Raw genomic sequence first — 16,013 nt, 5'->3', positions numbered from 1 at the left:
TCTTGGGTAGCGGTGCGCCTCGGCAGCAGCAGCAGCGGCAGCGGCAGCAGCGGCGGCGGCGGCGGCGGCATCTCTGGTAAGTCCGTCCGTGTTGGGTCTGCGCCGTGTTGGTGCCACATTGCTGCACCGGGAAGAGAAGCTGGGCATCTTTTTCAGCGAAGGGCGACGCGGGGATAAAGGAATCTCGCATCGCTCCCCGTCGTTTGGATAATGTCTCGTCGCCTCTCTGCTGCCATACCGACCGAGTACTACAGCTTCATCAGCAACACTATAGCAGTTTTGAATAATGCATGCGTCATTTTATATGGTGTACCGTTGTTTGCATACGCCAAAGGTGAAGAGGACCATCTTGCATCATCTTGGTTTACTATTGGAGGCTTCGCTCCTAAGCGAAACTATGCCACCGAGCCCGCTAGTTTGGTTCTGCACGGTCTACCTAACGATCTTACTTCCTTCGAAATTACTGGATGATGCAGGGTGTTGTTTTTACTATGCATCTCTCTCTCTCTCTGGCCCTACGAATTGCCGGGATGAGCCAAATTTGACCTCAGCGTCCAAGTGTGCGCTAGCAACGCAGCGCGTTTTGTCCGCTTTACATGCGCCCCCCCCCCACACACACACACACAGAGATCAGCGCAGAAATTGTCAGTATGATATCAGAGACTGTTGCCGTGTTAAGTGCACCGTAGTGGACGGGGATGGTGGCAAAGGCTGAGAGAGGATTGCCGTTTTTATGCTCCTTCCCATGCGCCAAATCGGTAAACAAGCCAGGGAATATGAAGTGCGTCGACCCAAGCCGTCGCAATCATCCCCACTTTTACCTACGCGATGCATTTGATCGGCGCAGATACAGCGGACGGGGGCCGGGAATCGCCCCCCCTGCGCTGCGTTTGAGGGTTTCTTGGCGAAATGGACGCGAATCTTAACGAGAGCACTCCGCTTCGACGTTATGTAATTGGTTGTCACAGCGCAGCGAGGAGCCATCTCTAGCGTCATTGTTGTTGTTTTTTCTCTCTGACAAACCAACAGAGGAGGAGCATCCTGTTTTCTACACGGGATTAGTTGCATGTGGGCTTTTAATCATTCATCAGATCAGCTCCCGAGCTGAAATGCGAGCAGGCACACGGCTGACTAAAGTTTTCTCACAACCACGTTTAGGCGTTTGGCAGCACAGATGTTGCCACGTTATCATGTACTATGGTGGTGGTGGTGGTGATGATGGTGATGATGATGATGATGGTGATGGTGCTGGTGATGATGATGGTGGTGGTGGTGGTGGTGGTGGTGGTGGTGATGATGGTGATGGTGCTGGTGGTGATGATGGTGGTGGTGATGGTGATGATGGTGAGGGTGCTGGTGGTGATGATGATGATGATGATGGTGGTGGTGGTGATGATGGTGATGATGATGATGGTGTTGTTGGTGATGATGGTGATGATGATGATGCTGTGTTTTAGGGGCTGGTTAATTGTACCTGGGGCGTCACTCTTGTTTAAAAGCATGCAGCTTCTTCTCCACAGTAAATGCACGTTTGCCTAAGGGGGCTATGATGCGTTTTTATTTTTAATTCATTTTATTTTATTTATTTTTCTAACAAATCGCACCCTGTTGCTCTTTGATGGTGGCCATGGTGGCCTGGCAGATGACCGACAGGTCGCCCGCGTCCGCCTGGGGCTTGTTTTGGAGCTGTCCGCGGTGCTGAATCCACTGTTTGCTGGAGCGCATGTCTCTCAGCAGCCAAGGTGCCCCCAAGAGAGGCTGACACGAGGCGGCAGGGAGGAGATGATGATACCGTCCCGGGGGGGGGGGGGTTAATCCAATTGAATTGTGGAATGGGGAGTTAAAGAGTACCTGCTATTTATTAGCACACTCCTCACTCCTCACTCTGGAGCCAAGTTAAAAGTGTCTCACCAGGAACTCCTTGATATTTTTATTTTATTTTACTGTTTTCTATCTATCTATCTATCTACCTATAATTTCACTGTTCAGAAAGTTCCTGCCTTCAATCACAACTTTGCTAGTTTTATTTTGGCACGGTTCATCCATGCATCCATCTGTAGCAGTGGTTCCCAACCTTTTTGGCTTGTGATTCCCTCTCACAAGTAGTGGCCTCCGTTGGAGTGTGTTTTTTTTGTTTTGTTTTTTTTGTTTCCCCCCTTCTCATTTCATTTGAAGGTTTTTATAGGGCGGAGGAAAAGTATTCAGTATTTTACAAGCAAAAAAAAAAAAGAAAAATAAACAATTTTGTTTAGTAGAAATGTTGTATTTTCTGTCTTATCCCTTTATCTTCAGATTTACCCCCAAATTGGGAACCACACATCCATAGTATCTAATTTAGGTCTAAGTTTGGGCCTAAATATTGGGCCTACTAAGTAAGGGTATTGATTGTTTGTTCCAAAATGTGCCTATAGAACCTAATATTGAAAACTAAGAAGCACCTGAAAGCTGGCATTGATTGTCTGAACAGGACATGTTTACCTATTCTTTCATCAAATAGTACCTGATATGGATCAAAAGAAAGATTACTTTATTTGGGCAAAGGTGTAGTATGGTTGTGTTTATGCAACATTAAACATTTATGAAGTTCTCGTCTGCTTCTTCTCTTAAATTAAAAAGGGGTTTTGTAGCAGAATATGTCTCTAGTTCTCAAACTTATTGACAGAAGTATCATTCTGGTATCAATCCCATTGGCACTGGTACCAAAAAATTTCTAGCCTTGTCCTACATGCTTGTCCGAGTCATTGAGAGACAAAGAGCCATTAATTAAGTCACAAACTATTCATCATTTCCCCTTTGAGACTGGTGTTCAATTTCTAAAGCCACGAGTATGTCCTCGCTGACTTCCTGTAGTGCGTAGAGTATATCTGCCGTACTGCTCATTTTGTGTTTCCATGCTCGACCTGTTTTGTTTTTGATTGTGTGTGAGGCAGCATCTTCCTGCTCAGGAGGTTTGTTATCAGAATTTAATTATGACTCACACTCATTCAAACACTGGCTTGCTATCGCTAACCATTAATAGAATGGTTGCGATATGAATTTATGTCTACCAAACGGAAGGTATTGATAGTGTATCGCAACCTTAACCCAGAAATTGAAAATGTAATAGTTCTAGGCAGTTTTATGTAGTCTTTAATCAGGCTCCTCTTCAATTTGGTTTCTTTTGGGCCATGTCCATAATAAGTGACATAGGATTAACAGGAGCGTGAGATTTGTGGGAAGCATTGGAGTTCAAGCTATTGTCGTTTGGTTGTTTATTCTTCTATTTAATGTGAGATATCTAAAATAGGTGCAGCACTTCTGGCAAGCGAGGGTTGCCTTGTTAAATGGAAGGCGGTGATGAATTAAGGATAACACTGATCACATTAAATGCCAATTACATCCATAATTAATTTCCCGTAACAGAATTTAACCTGGACCCACAACGATAATTTGTTTTCAGATGAGGTTTCCCTTCTCTAGGTCACACAGTTGGTTTTTAGATCTTATTACAATACATAAAGATAAAGTGAGGGCTAATAGAGGAACTGGTGCAGAATACAGATTTAAGCAAAATCAATTTTTAAATGCAAATCTACATCCAAACAGTCCAAAACAGGGTTTGGTTACATCTGATTCTTCCACATGCTTCTCTCAATATATCCCACGTGGTGTTTGCTGATGTTGGTGACCCGTGAGTTGTTGTTAGTCCTTTGTGGATGGTCCTGAGACGTCACGTGTGAGGGAGAGAGGACAATGTGTGAAATAGTGGGATTGTTTTTTTTCTTTCTTTTTAAACCCTCTTCAATGTGCTTGCTGCTGAAAGGGTTAAAAGGCGGCTGTTCCTCTGTTAAAAGAGGAGATAGTGGTGTCTGACAAGGTGTGAAAAAAGAGGCAATGTAGGAACAGAGAGTCTGAAGGGCAGCCGGAGTGTCTGATTTTCTCTCTGTGTAGAGGAGAACACACACACAGGGGAAGACTCTATCCTTGGCAGAAGATTTATGACATTGGAGATGATCAAAAACAGTGTCTTTCGCACCACGGGAAGAAGTTTGTTTTTCAGTCTGTGAATCTGTTTTCACCAGGATTTTACACTAAAAGCCAGAGAGATGGACAAAGATGCTATTAATATTCTATTAATGAAATATTTCTAGAATAATCAATTCACTAGATGTGATATTTAACACTGATAAGGAACGTCTTTTACAGTAAGTACATCTACACTGGGGGTATATCAGTAGGTCGTACTTCTCCGGTGTTCTCCTCACACATCAATTGCGTTTCTCGTTGTAGGAGAGTTTGAATGAGGTTCATGTTACCTGGTGCCTCTCATGCAGTGTCACCACAACATGTCAGTGTTTGCCCATTCTTAATCACCATCGTGTGGCCGCGGCTCAGCGCGAGGCGGAGCACTCACTCAGTATGTGTCATGATCGTTAGGGCAGTTCAGAGTGGAGCCCCGGTGTGCCAGCCGAAGGCATGAATCATGCGCTGGCGCTTGGATCAATACTGGTGTAGATGGGTCTGAATGCAGCGGTTTCAGGTCTTTGCTGTGAACACTAGAGGGTGTTTTCCTCATGCACTTATTAAGAGAGATAGTGGGAGCGACAGAAAAAATGTAGTGTCTGCTTGACTGGATGGCATGTTTCTTGTTTAAAAAGTTCATCATAATGTGTATGCATGTTGCTAGGGTGGCAACTGACCATTATTTTCTCTATCAATTAGTCGGCCTATTTTGTTTGCGATTAATAAATGGTCTTCAGAATGTCAAAAAATTGTGAAAAATGTTCATCTCAGTTTCCTAGAGCCCAGGGTGGCATCTTCATATATGTTGTTTTGTCCGACCAACAACCTAAGACCTCCAAATATTCAATTAATTATCACAATGGACTTGGAAAACAAGCACAAATTCACATTTGAAAAGCTGGAACCAGAGAGTTTTGGACACTTTTGGTTAAAAATGACCTACTCAGTTATCAGAATTGTTGCTGAATCATTTTCTGTTGAGTGACTAATCAGAAACGTCTGCGAGCTGTTGAATGATTAGCAGTCGCTTGCTGGGGGTTTTCTTCCTTAGGAGACTCTGTATCCTTTAGAACTATGAACAGTCAGTGCTGGAAAAACACCACACGCATAAACTGACGATGACTCAGCATCGTAACATGGATTTGTGCAGCTTCATTTGGATGTGGCAGTTGTCAGGCATGCCATTCAGCCGTCAGAGGCTGCCCACATCTCAAAGTTGCCTCATTCCGTGGGTGGGCTGCTTCATCGTGAAATTCGGTCCACCCTTCCATTATCACAACTGCTTATCGTGTGCATAGGGTGCAGGAGTCTATCCTACCTTACACGTGCCCTGTGAGAGACGGCTTACACAGGGAGAAAGTTTCACTCTACGTAAACGACGAAAAACACACATTTATTTAAACAGACATTACGTGGACAGGCAAGATGGCTGTAAGATGATATGAGCATGACGTTGAAGCTAGAGCTGCAACTGATGTTTATTTTCATCACTGATTAATCTGTTGATCATTTATTGGGTTAAGTTGTTTAAAAAATGCCCATCACATTTTCCCAGAGCCCAAAGTGACATCCTCAAACTACTTATTATTTCCTCCCAAAACCTAAAACCTAAAGATATTCGGTTCGCGATGACACGTAACAGAGAAAAACAGAAAATCCTCACATTTCAGAAGTTGGAACCAGTGAATATTTGGCATTTTTGCTTGGTAACTGACGGTGCTACAAATGTTTGATTTCGATTGTTTTTGCAGTAGATGAAGCTACAGTCCATGTGTTGCAAAGCGTATCAAACCACAGATTTTTACATTCAGTCTCGGTTTATTTTCCTTTTATGTTTATATTATGTTAATTCCAAATTTAAAACCAGCAAACAGCAATGGAGTTATTCATACAGGGAGAGAGCACTTTGATCCATTTTAGTGCATATAAACATGTAGCCTAAATTACATGGTGTTTTAACTTATGCAGACGGCAAATCCAGGTAAAATATTAGCTGGAGCTAAAAGAGAAAAAGGTCTGGGATTTTTCAAGAAAAACACATGGAGTTGCATTCTCACACCAATATTAAGCTTTAAACACGAATATATATGAATTCACTGATTCTCACATACTGTAAAAACTGATTTTTAGCTTGAGCAAAAGATGCTACCATGCAATAAACACCTTTCTGAGGATTATTATTTGTAATTTTGGCAAGACTGAGACAGAGCTGTTATTTAATAGTTATGGTGCTGCTGTATTGGAGTACACATTAGCTCTATCTAATATACCCCCGCCCACAACCCACAACCTCCCTAATACCAGCCATGTTGCCGTTTGAAGTTTTGTTTGGTAGTGTGGGTGAGCAGCACGTGTCGAATTTTGTGTGGGCTGCATACCATTAAAAATGTGGTATGCGTTAGTGAGAGCAGAAAGGTTGCACTTTTTTAAAAACGAATGCTGAAAATTTACATTATCTTTTTCAAAAAGAAGCTTCCCGATTGCTCATCTTGTGTCAGTTGAATACTGTGTGTTGTCCGCTGTCACGTATTTTTCAAAAATACAAAAAAAAACAAGATATCGCAGAATTCCCACCAACACAATTGTCCTCTCACTCCATTTAGAACATACAGTACATAATCATCGTTCACTGTATTCCAACAACACTTGTAATGAAGTTCGTAACTTGATTCTAGTTTATTTTAACATCGACTAGTTTATAATTCTGCCACCATTAATTCTGCACGACAGCTGGTGTATTAGTGTACTGCCATAAGGAAACAGAGGAGGATGATATTATTAAATATTCCACTTCCCACAGTGTCAGAGTTTATTAATATCCCCCTTGATTATGATAGTTCAAAATGAAATTCAACTAATCCCTTAATATCTTTGCCGCTGTAAAGATAATTGGTGTTTTGACACTTCGTTTCAAACATGTTGGGCTGATTTCCTTTTAAGTGGCTATTTAGCAGGACTTAACTGTTATTTGATGCCGAAAGGACTGACCCCCACCTCTCGTGTTTTTCCTTTCCACAGGTGATCTCCTGCAGGGGACCAACAGTTCTCTCTAAGGTTTATGGAAACCTGACCTCCCACTGGTGGAGAAGGTGAGCCGTCCCTTTTTGTGCTGTCTGTCCTTCAAAATCTTCCCGTTTCCTCGATCTTCATTCAGTCTGAGGTTGAAGAGGTATTCCAGAAGGACAATACCAGGCTTTAGCACAGACCCAAACAAATTTTGAGGCCCTTAAAAACGTATAATGCTAAACATACCACTTGAGGTAATTAATAGCTCTTTGTCAATGCTGTTAATATTTCACGAGGGTGTTCCAGTCTGTTGCTGGTCTAACCATAGGACGGGTCAAGTTTGTTGCCGATGTGAAACCTTTATTTCGGATTGTTCTTTATGTGGTCTACTTTGTGCATTAGCACGAGCAACATTACATATAGGATTACATTGCAACTGTATGGATGCATTTCAGCTTTCTAGCTTCTCCGATTGATCGTCTCCACCGATCTGTAGTCTCTAGGGTAGCAATAACATTTTGACTCTCTTAATATTATCATATTTTTTGTTTTTAGGTTAGATTATCTAGGAATTTACTTTTATTATCTCACTAAGATTAGCTCCCACTTGCTCACAGGGAAGAATGATATCTCAGGGGTAGCTATTGATTTCCTTGCTTGATCTCTTTGTTTTGCATGCGTTACGACAGACGCTCGCCGCTGCAGGGAGGTTTGATGAGCACAGACTGTTGTTTGTATATATAAGAAAGCTCATCAGAACATGATGGCCCAGTTCAGTGAGGCTTCTCCGGGGATCCTGTGCAGTTTGGACTGGGAGAGGAAGCTGGGTCAAAAGAATACAGCCTATTTATATGGAGTGTTTATTGGTAAACAAAGTATGCTTTAAGGTTTAGCAGGAACATAAGATTACAGAAGGAAACACAGCTACGAAGAAAATGATATCACCATCAGCAATACTGTAACTGTTAGTCTTGTCCAGACATTTATTTCGTGCTCCAGTTTCTGGCTTCTATACCACATCACCTTTCTATTGCCATCATGTAACATCTTTGATTTGTAGAAAAACCTCTTTTCCTTTAAGACTTTATATAACCACTATCCACAAATGGATGATCAGATCAGGGCCTTTTTTAGTTTTCAAATATTTAATTCGGGGACGAAATGGACTCATCTCATTCTACATTACCATAATATCAGCATGGCTTTTAGTTAATAATCAGAGAAACATTTCATATATTGGTTTTTCAGAGTGATCTACGCATTTGTAACAACAGACAGAGCTGTTTTAGCTGTTGATGTTATGGTGCAAGTCAAAGTCTCAGTACAAAGTCACTATTCCTTCTCTATCCAGTCATAAATCATCATGACACATCTTTGAGTTTGCTGAATGCTCTCCATGCCCACGATTTCTCATCATAATACACTATTCCTATGTTTAATACGTGGGCAAAAGAACATCTGTATTACTCTGCAGTGTTTACAAAAACGGGAAAAAACATATCAAGAAATAATTTGTGTCTTGGTGAAAAAAGATGAAAATATGCAGAAATAAACAGCATAAAACTGCTCATTTGATTTAGTTCATTTTCTGTCTGAACTCTGCTGCATGGCCTATCAAAGTTTGGAAGTAGGATAGTGATAATCTAATTTCTTAAAGTCAGATTTAGACCTCCAGCTGAGGAGGTCGCCTAAGCTCACTTGCTTGATTATGCTCTCAGGATGGTTAGCCAATACTTAAATAGAAACATTGACACCATACTTATTTATCTTCCCTCCCTTTTTATTTAACAACCACCAGCACTAGTTTGGCCCGTGCTTTGGCATACCCATCCATCACTCAAGAAAAATTGGCAATGTCAGTTGTCAAGACTGCTCCAAATAAATACAGGCACGAGCCAATTCAAAGTATGATATGGATGCAAATAAAAGTTACGCAGATTTGTTTTACGAGCAATTGCTTGCTGCGGTTTTACTGAGTCAAATCTGACCAGGGTTGTGATTTAAAGTCAAATCGCTTGTTTGCTGCAAGTTGACTCTCACTGCAAACAGGTCACGGTCCAGTTGCCAGTCCAGTCCCTTGTTTTTTGCCACTCGGGTCTAATTTGAGTCTCAGGTCGTTGGTCTTCAGCTCTGTCACTTGGCACACGGTGGAATCGGTCACTCAGTCTTCCTAAATGGCCTCTGGGTATTAGAGGTGGGTATAAATAGGGATGTAAGGTGATTATGGTCTGGACATTCAGTTGATTTATCTCTGAGCAAACTGGTGTTGTTGCTTTTATTCTCCCGTCAGTTTCCTGATATAATGATCATGCAGTCAGATGTTCAGATCTTCAATCACACGATGTACAGCATGACACCATTTTACTCTTGTTATATATCGGCTTATTAGCGGCATTGTGAGGGATACAGCTCCCATGTTGGTGGTAAGTATTTAATAACACGAGACTTCCCATTCATAGAAATCTTTAGCCACGCTTGCGTTGTGGCTTTACTGATGGGAATGTGGGTTTGTCATTTTGTACAGACATTCATGGTCCCCTGAGGATGAATCGTGAAGGTGATCCCCTGACTTTTCCACTGGCGCAACCATGAGATTGACAACTACTGGGTGGATTGCCATGAAATTTGGCTGAGGTGGTCCTCTGACATTTCCTCTTCTGCCATCATCCGGTCAAAATATCAATTTACCTAATACTTAATGTGGCCAAACACCTGCGAAACTAATAACATTCCTATCAGTGTCAGCTTTGTGTTTAGTGCTAATTGGCAAATGTTAGCATGCTAACATGCTAAACCAAGATGGCAAACACAGTAATGCTTACCATAGGCACGTTGTCATCGTGAGGATGTTAGCATGATGACATTAGCTTTTTAGCTCAAAGCACCGGTGGCCCTAAAAACAGCCTTACATTGCTCTTTTTTTTCATCTTTTTTTCCATCATCAAAATACAAATTGAATGCAGCTGATTGTTAGAGACTTTCATTTTGCTGTGTAAGCAGCCCCTCCTCTCTTCCTCTCAGGAAATGTACAAACAAAAGATTCTTATTTTTCATCAGGAACATCAAGTTTCCAAATGGTTTTCAAAGTCAGCATGAAAGCATTACGTTTACTCTAGAAAATGAACAAGAGGATTTTACTAACAAGCCTTGGGGCTGTTTTCGTAAGAGGAAATTGAATTTAAGTTCTGCTTTTTGATGGGCAGTAAAATTAAAACACCTGTTATGTATTTTTCTTAAGTACACTAAGACATGCAAAACGAGAGAGAGATAGGTTAGCTTTAACCACAATAGAATGGTCTTTTACAACAATAGTGTGGTGAAATTAGAAAGACCATGCCGACGATCATTCAGTCATGTGAGATGGGTTATTCTCCATGTAGTTGATAAAAGTGCCGTATTTTATCGAAAAGAAATTGTCTTAGTCCTTAATGAGTAAGTTATCTTTTCCAGTTCGCTTTTGTGAGCCACAATACAATTGGCAATGGCAATACATTGCAATACATTTTTTGGCAATGGCCAGTAGGTTTTCTCTAAGCTTGATGGAATGACTATGTGTTAGATTATATTTTGAGAGGCTGTCCAAAAGGCATATCATGGGGTCCATAGGGAAAGTAACTCCATGAATTTTGGATAAAGCATCACAGATCCCCGGCCAAAAACCTTGTAGTTTACTACACTGCGGAGTGGAATGAAGGAAAGTTCCCTCTGCTAGACCACAGATGAGAGATTGGGGTTAAACCCATGTAGCTTGGAAGAGGTAAGATAAAACTGAACTGAAATAACCTATATCATGAAAATAGTGTACACGTAACACCATTACTAAGCCAGTCCCTCCACAGGTCGGGCTCCATCTCTATACCTAAATCCCTCTCCCATCTAATTCTAGAATCGTTAGGAGTTGACAGAAAAGGTAACAGGGCTTCATTAACTTTAGAAATGGCTCTTACAATTGGTTGACCATCCTCAGAAAGAAGTTCAATGGGTGACTTCTTGACCTCAAAGGTTAACCCGCATAAAATTTCTTAACGGTAAGTATTTAAAAAATCTTTCTCTGGTAGTTGATATTTATGCTTTAGTAGCTGGAAGGACATAAAAATTCCATCCATATAACAATGATCCCAGTAAGCGTTACCCTTTTTAGGCCAAGACGCAGTCTCTATTATCCCTTGTTAGGTAAAATAATTTGTAGCAGAGTCGCCCTCTCTGTATCTCCACCTCCCACTCTCCCCACTTCTTGAACACACACACACACACACACACACACACACACACACACACACACACACACACACACACACACACACACACACACACACACGTACAGGCGATGCATTAGAGGGCAGCCCATCAGTATTCAGTGCAGTGCAGCATCAGGCAGCTACATGGTAAGAAAGCAGAAAGCTGACGTGTTTGAAGAGCAACTTTCCCAGATTGAGTATTACCTTGCTCAGTTACTCCCTCCCTTCCTCTGCTCATCTTTCTGCCTGGACATCAGGAAAAACTGGACTGGAACCGGGGCCTCCATCCTTCTCTGCTCCATCTCACAGCCACTGCTGCATTTCTGCAGTTCATTCCTTCATCACCACTCCATCACAATATGTCTGCCTCCCCCTCCTCTGCTCTGCCTCGCCTGTCCATCTCTCGCTCTGCCCCCCCACACACACACACACACACACACACACACACACACACACACACACACAAACACAAATGCACATACTGTCACCAGGAGGCTTGTGGCAAGAGGCTTGATAGTTACATAACCACTGCAGCAGCACTCAGGACACTGTGTTAAATCACAACTCTGTCGAAAGTGTGTGTGTTCATGTGTGTGTGTGTGTGTGTATTTTGGTATATAGCTTCACAAAGTCTCTGGCATTGATGGTACAGTCAGGTGGCTGCATGTAAATAAGTTGAACGGAGCAGTATCAGCTTTCCCACTGTAAATTCAAACTCCAAGAAACACAGAAATCCCCTGTATAATTTTACAGTAAAAAAAATTTCTATAAGTTAAAACAAGTATAAACAAGAGAGTCTGCAGCCATGCTAGCAGCTCTGCGATGCTAAATGCTACATGCTGATGTCAGCATGAAAATATGCTCACAATGACAATGCTAACATGCTGATGTTTAGCAAGTAAAATGTTTACCAAGTTTAGATCTTAGTTAGTATGTTGGCATGCTTAACATTCCTAATTTACTTATTAGCACGTTTTTTATTTTTGCAGGTCTTTGCTAATAAATCAAAGTATTGGACAAACTCATATTTTGACTCGATGACTGTGGTAGATGAAAAGTAAAGGGATCAACAAAGTGATTACAATTCTCTCTATAAACTGAAAATGCTTCAAGTTAGTTCTACACAGTGCCTCCTTTGTAGTAATATTGTACACAAGGTTTGAGAGACAGTGAGTCACGTAATCATATCAACCACTCTCTATAGCTCATTGCTCGATCTGGCTGAGGGACTTTTTCAATTAGAGGTAGATGTTTTTCAGCCTCTTGCTGCTATTTTAAGCAGGTATGACTCCTATTAAATGCTATACTCATAGATAGAAGCAACATAAGCAAGACGGCGAGCAGAGGAGGGAAAGAGAGAACAGGACAGAAAGAGTTTAACATGAACTGCCAAGTTCAATCAGTCTGAGGCCCAGGTCTATCACAGGGTTGATAGTTAAGACTCACCTTAATTTAGGTTTTATATTTTAGTTTTGTGGTTCATGTAATGTTTTGATCTTGTGATAGTGTGCTTTAGAATCAATCTTGATTAGTTTCTTCTTTTTTTTCTTTCATTGAATTTAGTTTCAATTCTTTTTTTTTTTTTTCCGGCATAAACCCAATTTACAGCGCCATTCCATTCCTTTACATCCCCTCTCTGGTGACACTGGATAGTGCTTGTATCAAACCAGACATTGGAAATTGAACCAGTACATACTATTTTAAGGGCTGTCATATGTGAGGCAGCATGGTGTGTCAGCATTCAGACTGTATCTAGCTCCCTACCAGCTCCATATGACCTGTGGCTGATCATGACCTCTGACCTCCCTGTGGGGATGGGGAAAGAGAAAGAGAACATTTTCCTACAGACATCAGTGGAGTATAATAATAATTCATGTTGCTGGTGTCTTTTCTGTTATTTATATCCCAGTGATAATGAATTATTTTGTGGTATGTTTTTGTGGGAGCTGAATGCTAACAAAACTGGCTGACTCAGACAGTCAAAAAAAAGAGATATTGATTTTAAAAATGCCCCCCCCCAACCAATGGAGGCATTCGTGATCAGATAGCTGAGTCATCCTGCATTTGTGTGTTTCATCACACACACAACTAGCCGTAACACTATCTGGCAGTTGCAATCCAATAGACTCATTACAAATCTCGATGAAATGTGTGTTGGATCAGTAGCTGTTTTGTTGTTAAGACCTATTTACAGAATATCTAATGAGTTTGATGTGGGAGACAGATCGAAAGTGACGTCTTAGTGCTACAAGTCATAAGGGTCAGATCTGGTTGATCTCAGAGGGATTTTGTAGTTAATGGTGAAGCTAGTCTCACCCTGTCAGTTTGTCCCTCACTGACATGACATGTTGTGCGCTCAGATTCGCAGACTCTGTTTTAACACTGTAATGTTTTAGCCACATTAGCAGCATGGCACTAGGGATCGCAATGTTGGTAGGCCCACTACTTCGGTCCATATTGAAATATCTCGCTAACTATACGATGGATTGCCATGAAAGTTTTTTACAGACATTCGTGATCCCCAGAGGATGAATCCTAATGTCTTGGTGATCCGCTGACTTTTCCTCTAGTGCCACCAGCTGGTCAAAGTTTTTAACTTATCCAGTGAAGTATCTGTACATCTACAAGATGGACTGGCACAAAACTTCTACAGACATTCATGGTTCCCAGACAAATGAACCCTAATGACTTTCATGTTCATCATTAACCTTCATGTGGTTGATATTTGATGAAATGTCTCAGCAACTATTTGATGGATTGCCATGATACGCAGTTTAGACATTAATGCCCCCGTGAGGTTGAATTGTAAAAACTCTGATGATCCTCTGACTTTTTAGTCAGCAGGTCAACATTATTATTTTCCAAATGCTTTGGTGCGTAACCAAATACCTGCAAAATGACATCTCCATCAGCCTGAGCGGTACTTTGTATTTCACTTTGTCAAATTTCGCAGACATGTGTCTTGCATTACATTGTGCAGACTGTTTCAGATCACATAACACAACAAAAAGCAAATGTAAGTGTGCTATCATGCTAATCTACGATGGTGAACATGGTCAACTTTACGCCTGCTAAACATCAGCATGTTAGCATTGTCATCGTGAGCGTGTTAGCATGCTGGCATCAGCATCGAAGCACCACTGTGTGTAAGTACAGCCTCACAGAGCTGCTAGCTTGGTTGCAGTGTGGCTTTTAATCATGTTTAGATGAAAACAAGCATTTCCTGATGATGGAAAAACCACTTGTGTACCACATTTATCTTCCAGATTATATTTATTGTCTACTTCTTTGCCAGAATATGTTCCTAAACAAATTATTTCTGTCTACATATATAGTTTTACAGTTACACTTTCAGGGGCTTTCCTCTGTCGGCTAGGCTAGCAGTGAGCTGATGAAGGAGAGAGAGAAGATGGGGGGCTGTTTTTTTTTCTAAATTCTGTCGCAGATTCCTCATCTGGATCAACACGTCAGTTCAGATTTGACTCTCCTATTCCATGCCCCAGCGAACAGCGAAGAGGCCTCACGGCATTACACGTTCAGCTGATAAATCCAACACAAGACCATCATCACCCTCCACCCTTACTGGTTTCCTTTCATTTCCCCTCTATTGCACTTTCTCTTTGAACTCACTCTGATTACTGCATCTTTTTTCACTGAGCCTTCAGAGCTCTATCTCCTGCTCTCCACCTGTTCCCTTCCTGTGTGTGTTGGTGCATGCGCGTACTCGAGGACACCCCACGAGTGAGCTATGGGATGGACAGCTGACACTGCGTCACTGAACCAGCCTTCTTGCTCTTGTCTACGGCACTGGTCACATGGCCAGCTTAATGACGGCCTCGGCCATTACGGCTCGGTGAAGTCTGCACAAGGCAGCTCTGTCTCCTGGCAACATCCAACCAGCCTGCTTATACCGTGCTGTACCGTGAGATGAATCATATCTCTGTCCTGATGTGTTCAGCTGCTGTCCTGGCCCTAAGGCTCTCGCTATTCCACTCAGGAACAGTCCAGCTGTGTGACCAGCTCCACTCTGCGTCCTGAGCTTGCCGCATCTTTTCCCGGCCTTCTTCCCCCTCACCTCTCTCCTGTCCCCTTGTCTCCATCTCAGTCTTCATCTCCCTTCCCCTCCTATTCTCCTCCCTGCTGCTGTTGTCTCACTCCGTTTTTCTCGGTCACTCTCTCCTTGATGTACCTCCATGAAGGACCTCCCTGTGTCTCTCTCCTTGTGTGTCCCCTTTTTCACAATCAGTAAAAGAGGAGGGCACGCTGTGCTTATCAAACAGAATCAAAAGACAACCAGAAGGCATCGTTAACCAACTGAATCAAAACGTCAGCACAGGGCTGAGTTTCCTCTGGTAATGTATGAGAAGCCATATTAGATTTAAGTGCAGCTATTTGTGGTTGACCATACACTACTAGAGAGAGTTTGGTCAGCAACTTCGTCTTTAAACTGCTGTTGTCTAATCGGTCAGGAGACTGTGAGCTTGATAATGTGCTGGAGTAAAGTTAGTTCATCTCTCTTAAATCTTCTTATTGTAACAAGCTTACATGTTTGTTGTGGTTCCCATTCAGTGCTTTGAAAGACTTGTCAGCACTGGACCTTCTGACTTTGGTAGGAACATTTGTCTCGCCTGGATCAGCGGTTCTCTTTAACTCTGCTAAAACCATTCATGTTCGTCAGGAAACCTGCAGTATTTAGTTGCGTCACGTTGCTGCGAGCTCGGTCACAGGAGTGAAGTGCTTTATGAGCAAGCTGTGCATTTGTAATGT

This window comes from Xiphias gladius, chromosome 18, assembly GCF_016859285.1.
Source record: "Xiphias gladius isolate SHS-SW01 ecotype Sanya breed wild chromosome 18, ASM1685928v1, whole genome shotgun sequence".
Lineage (NCBI taxonomy): Eukaryota > Metazoa > Chordata > Actinopteri > Istiophoriformes > Xiphiidae > Xiphias > Xiphias gladius.
Note: the sequence above shows the minus strand (reverse complement) of the source record.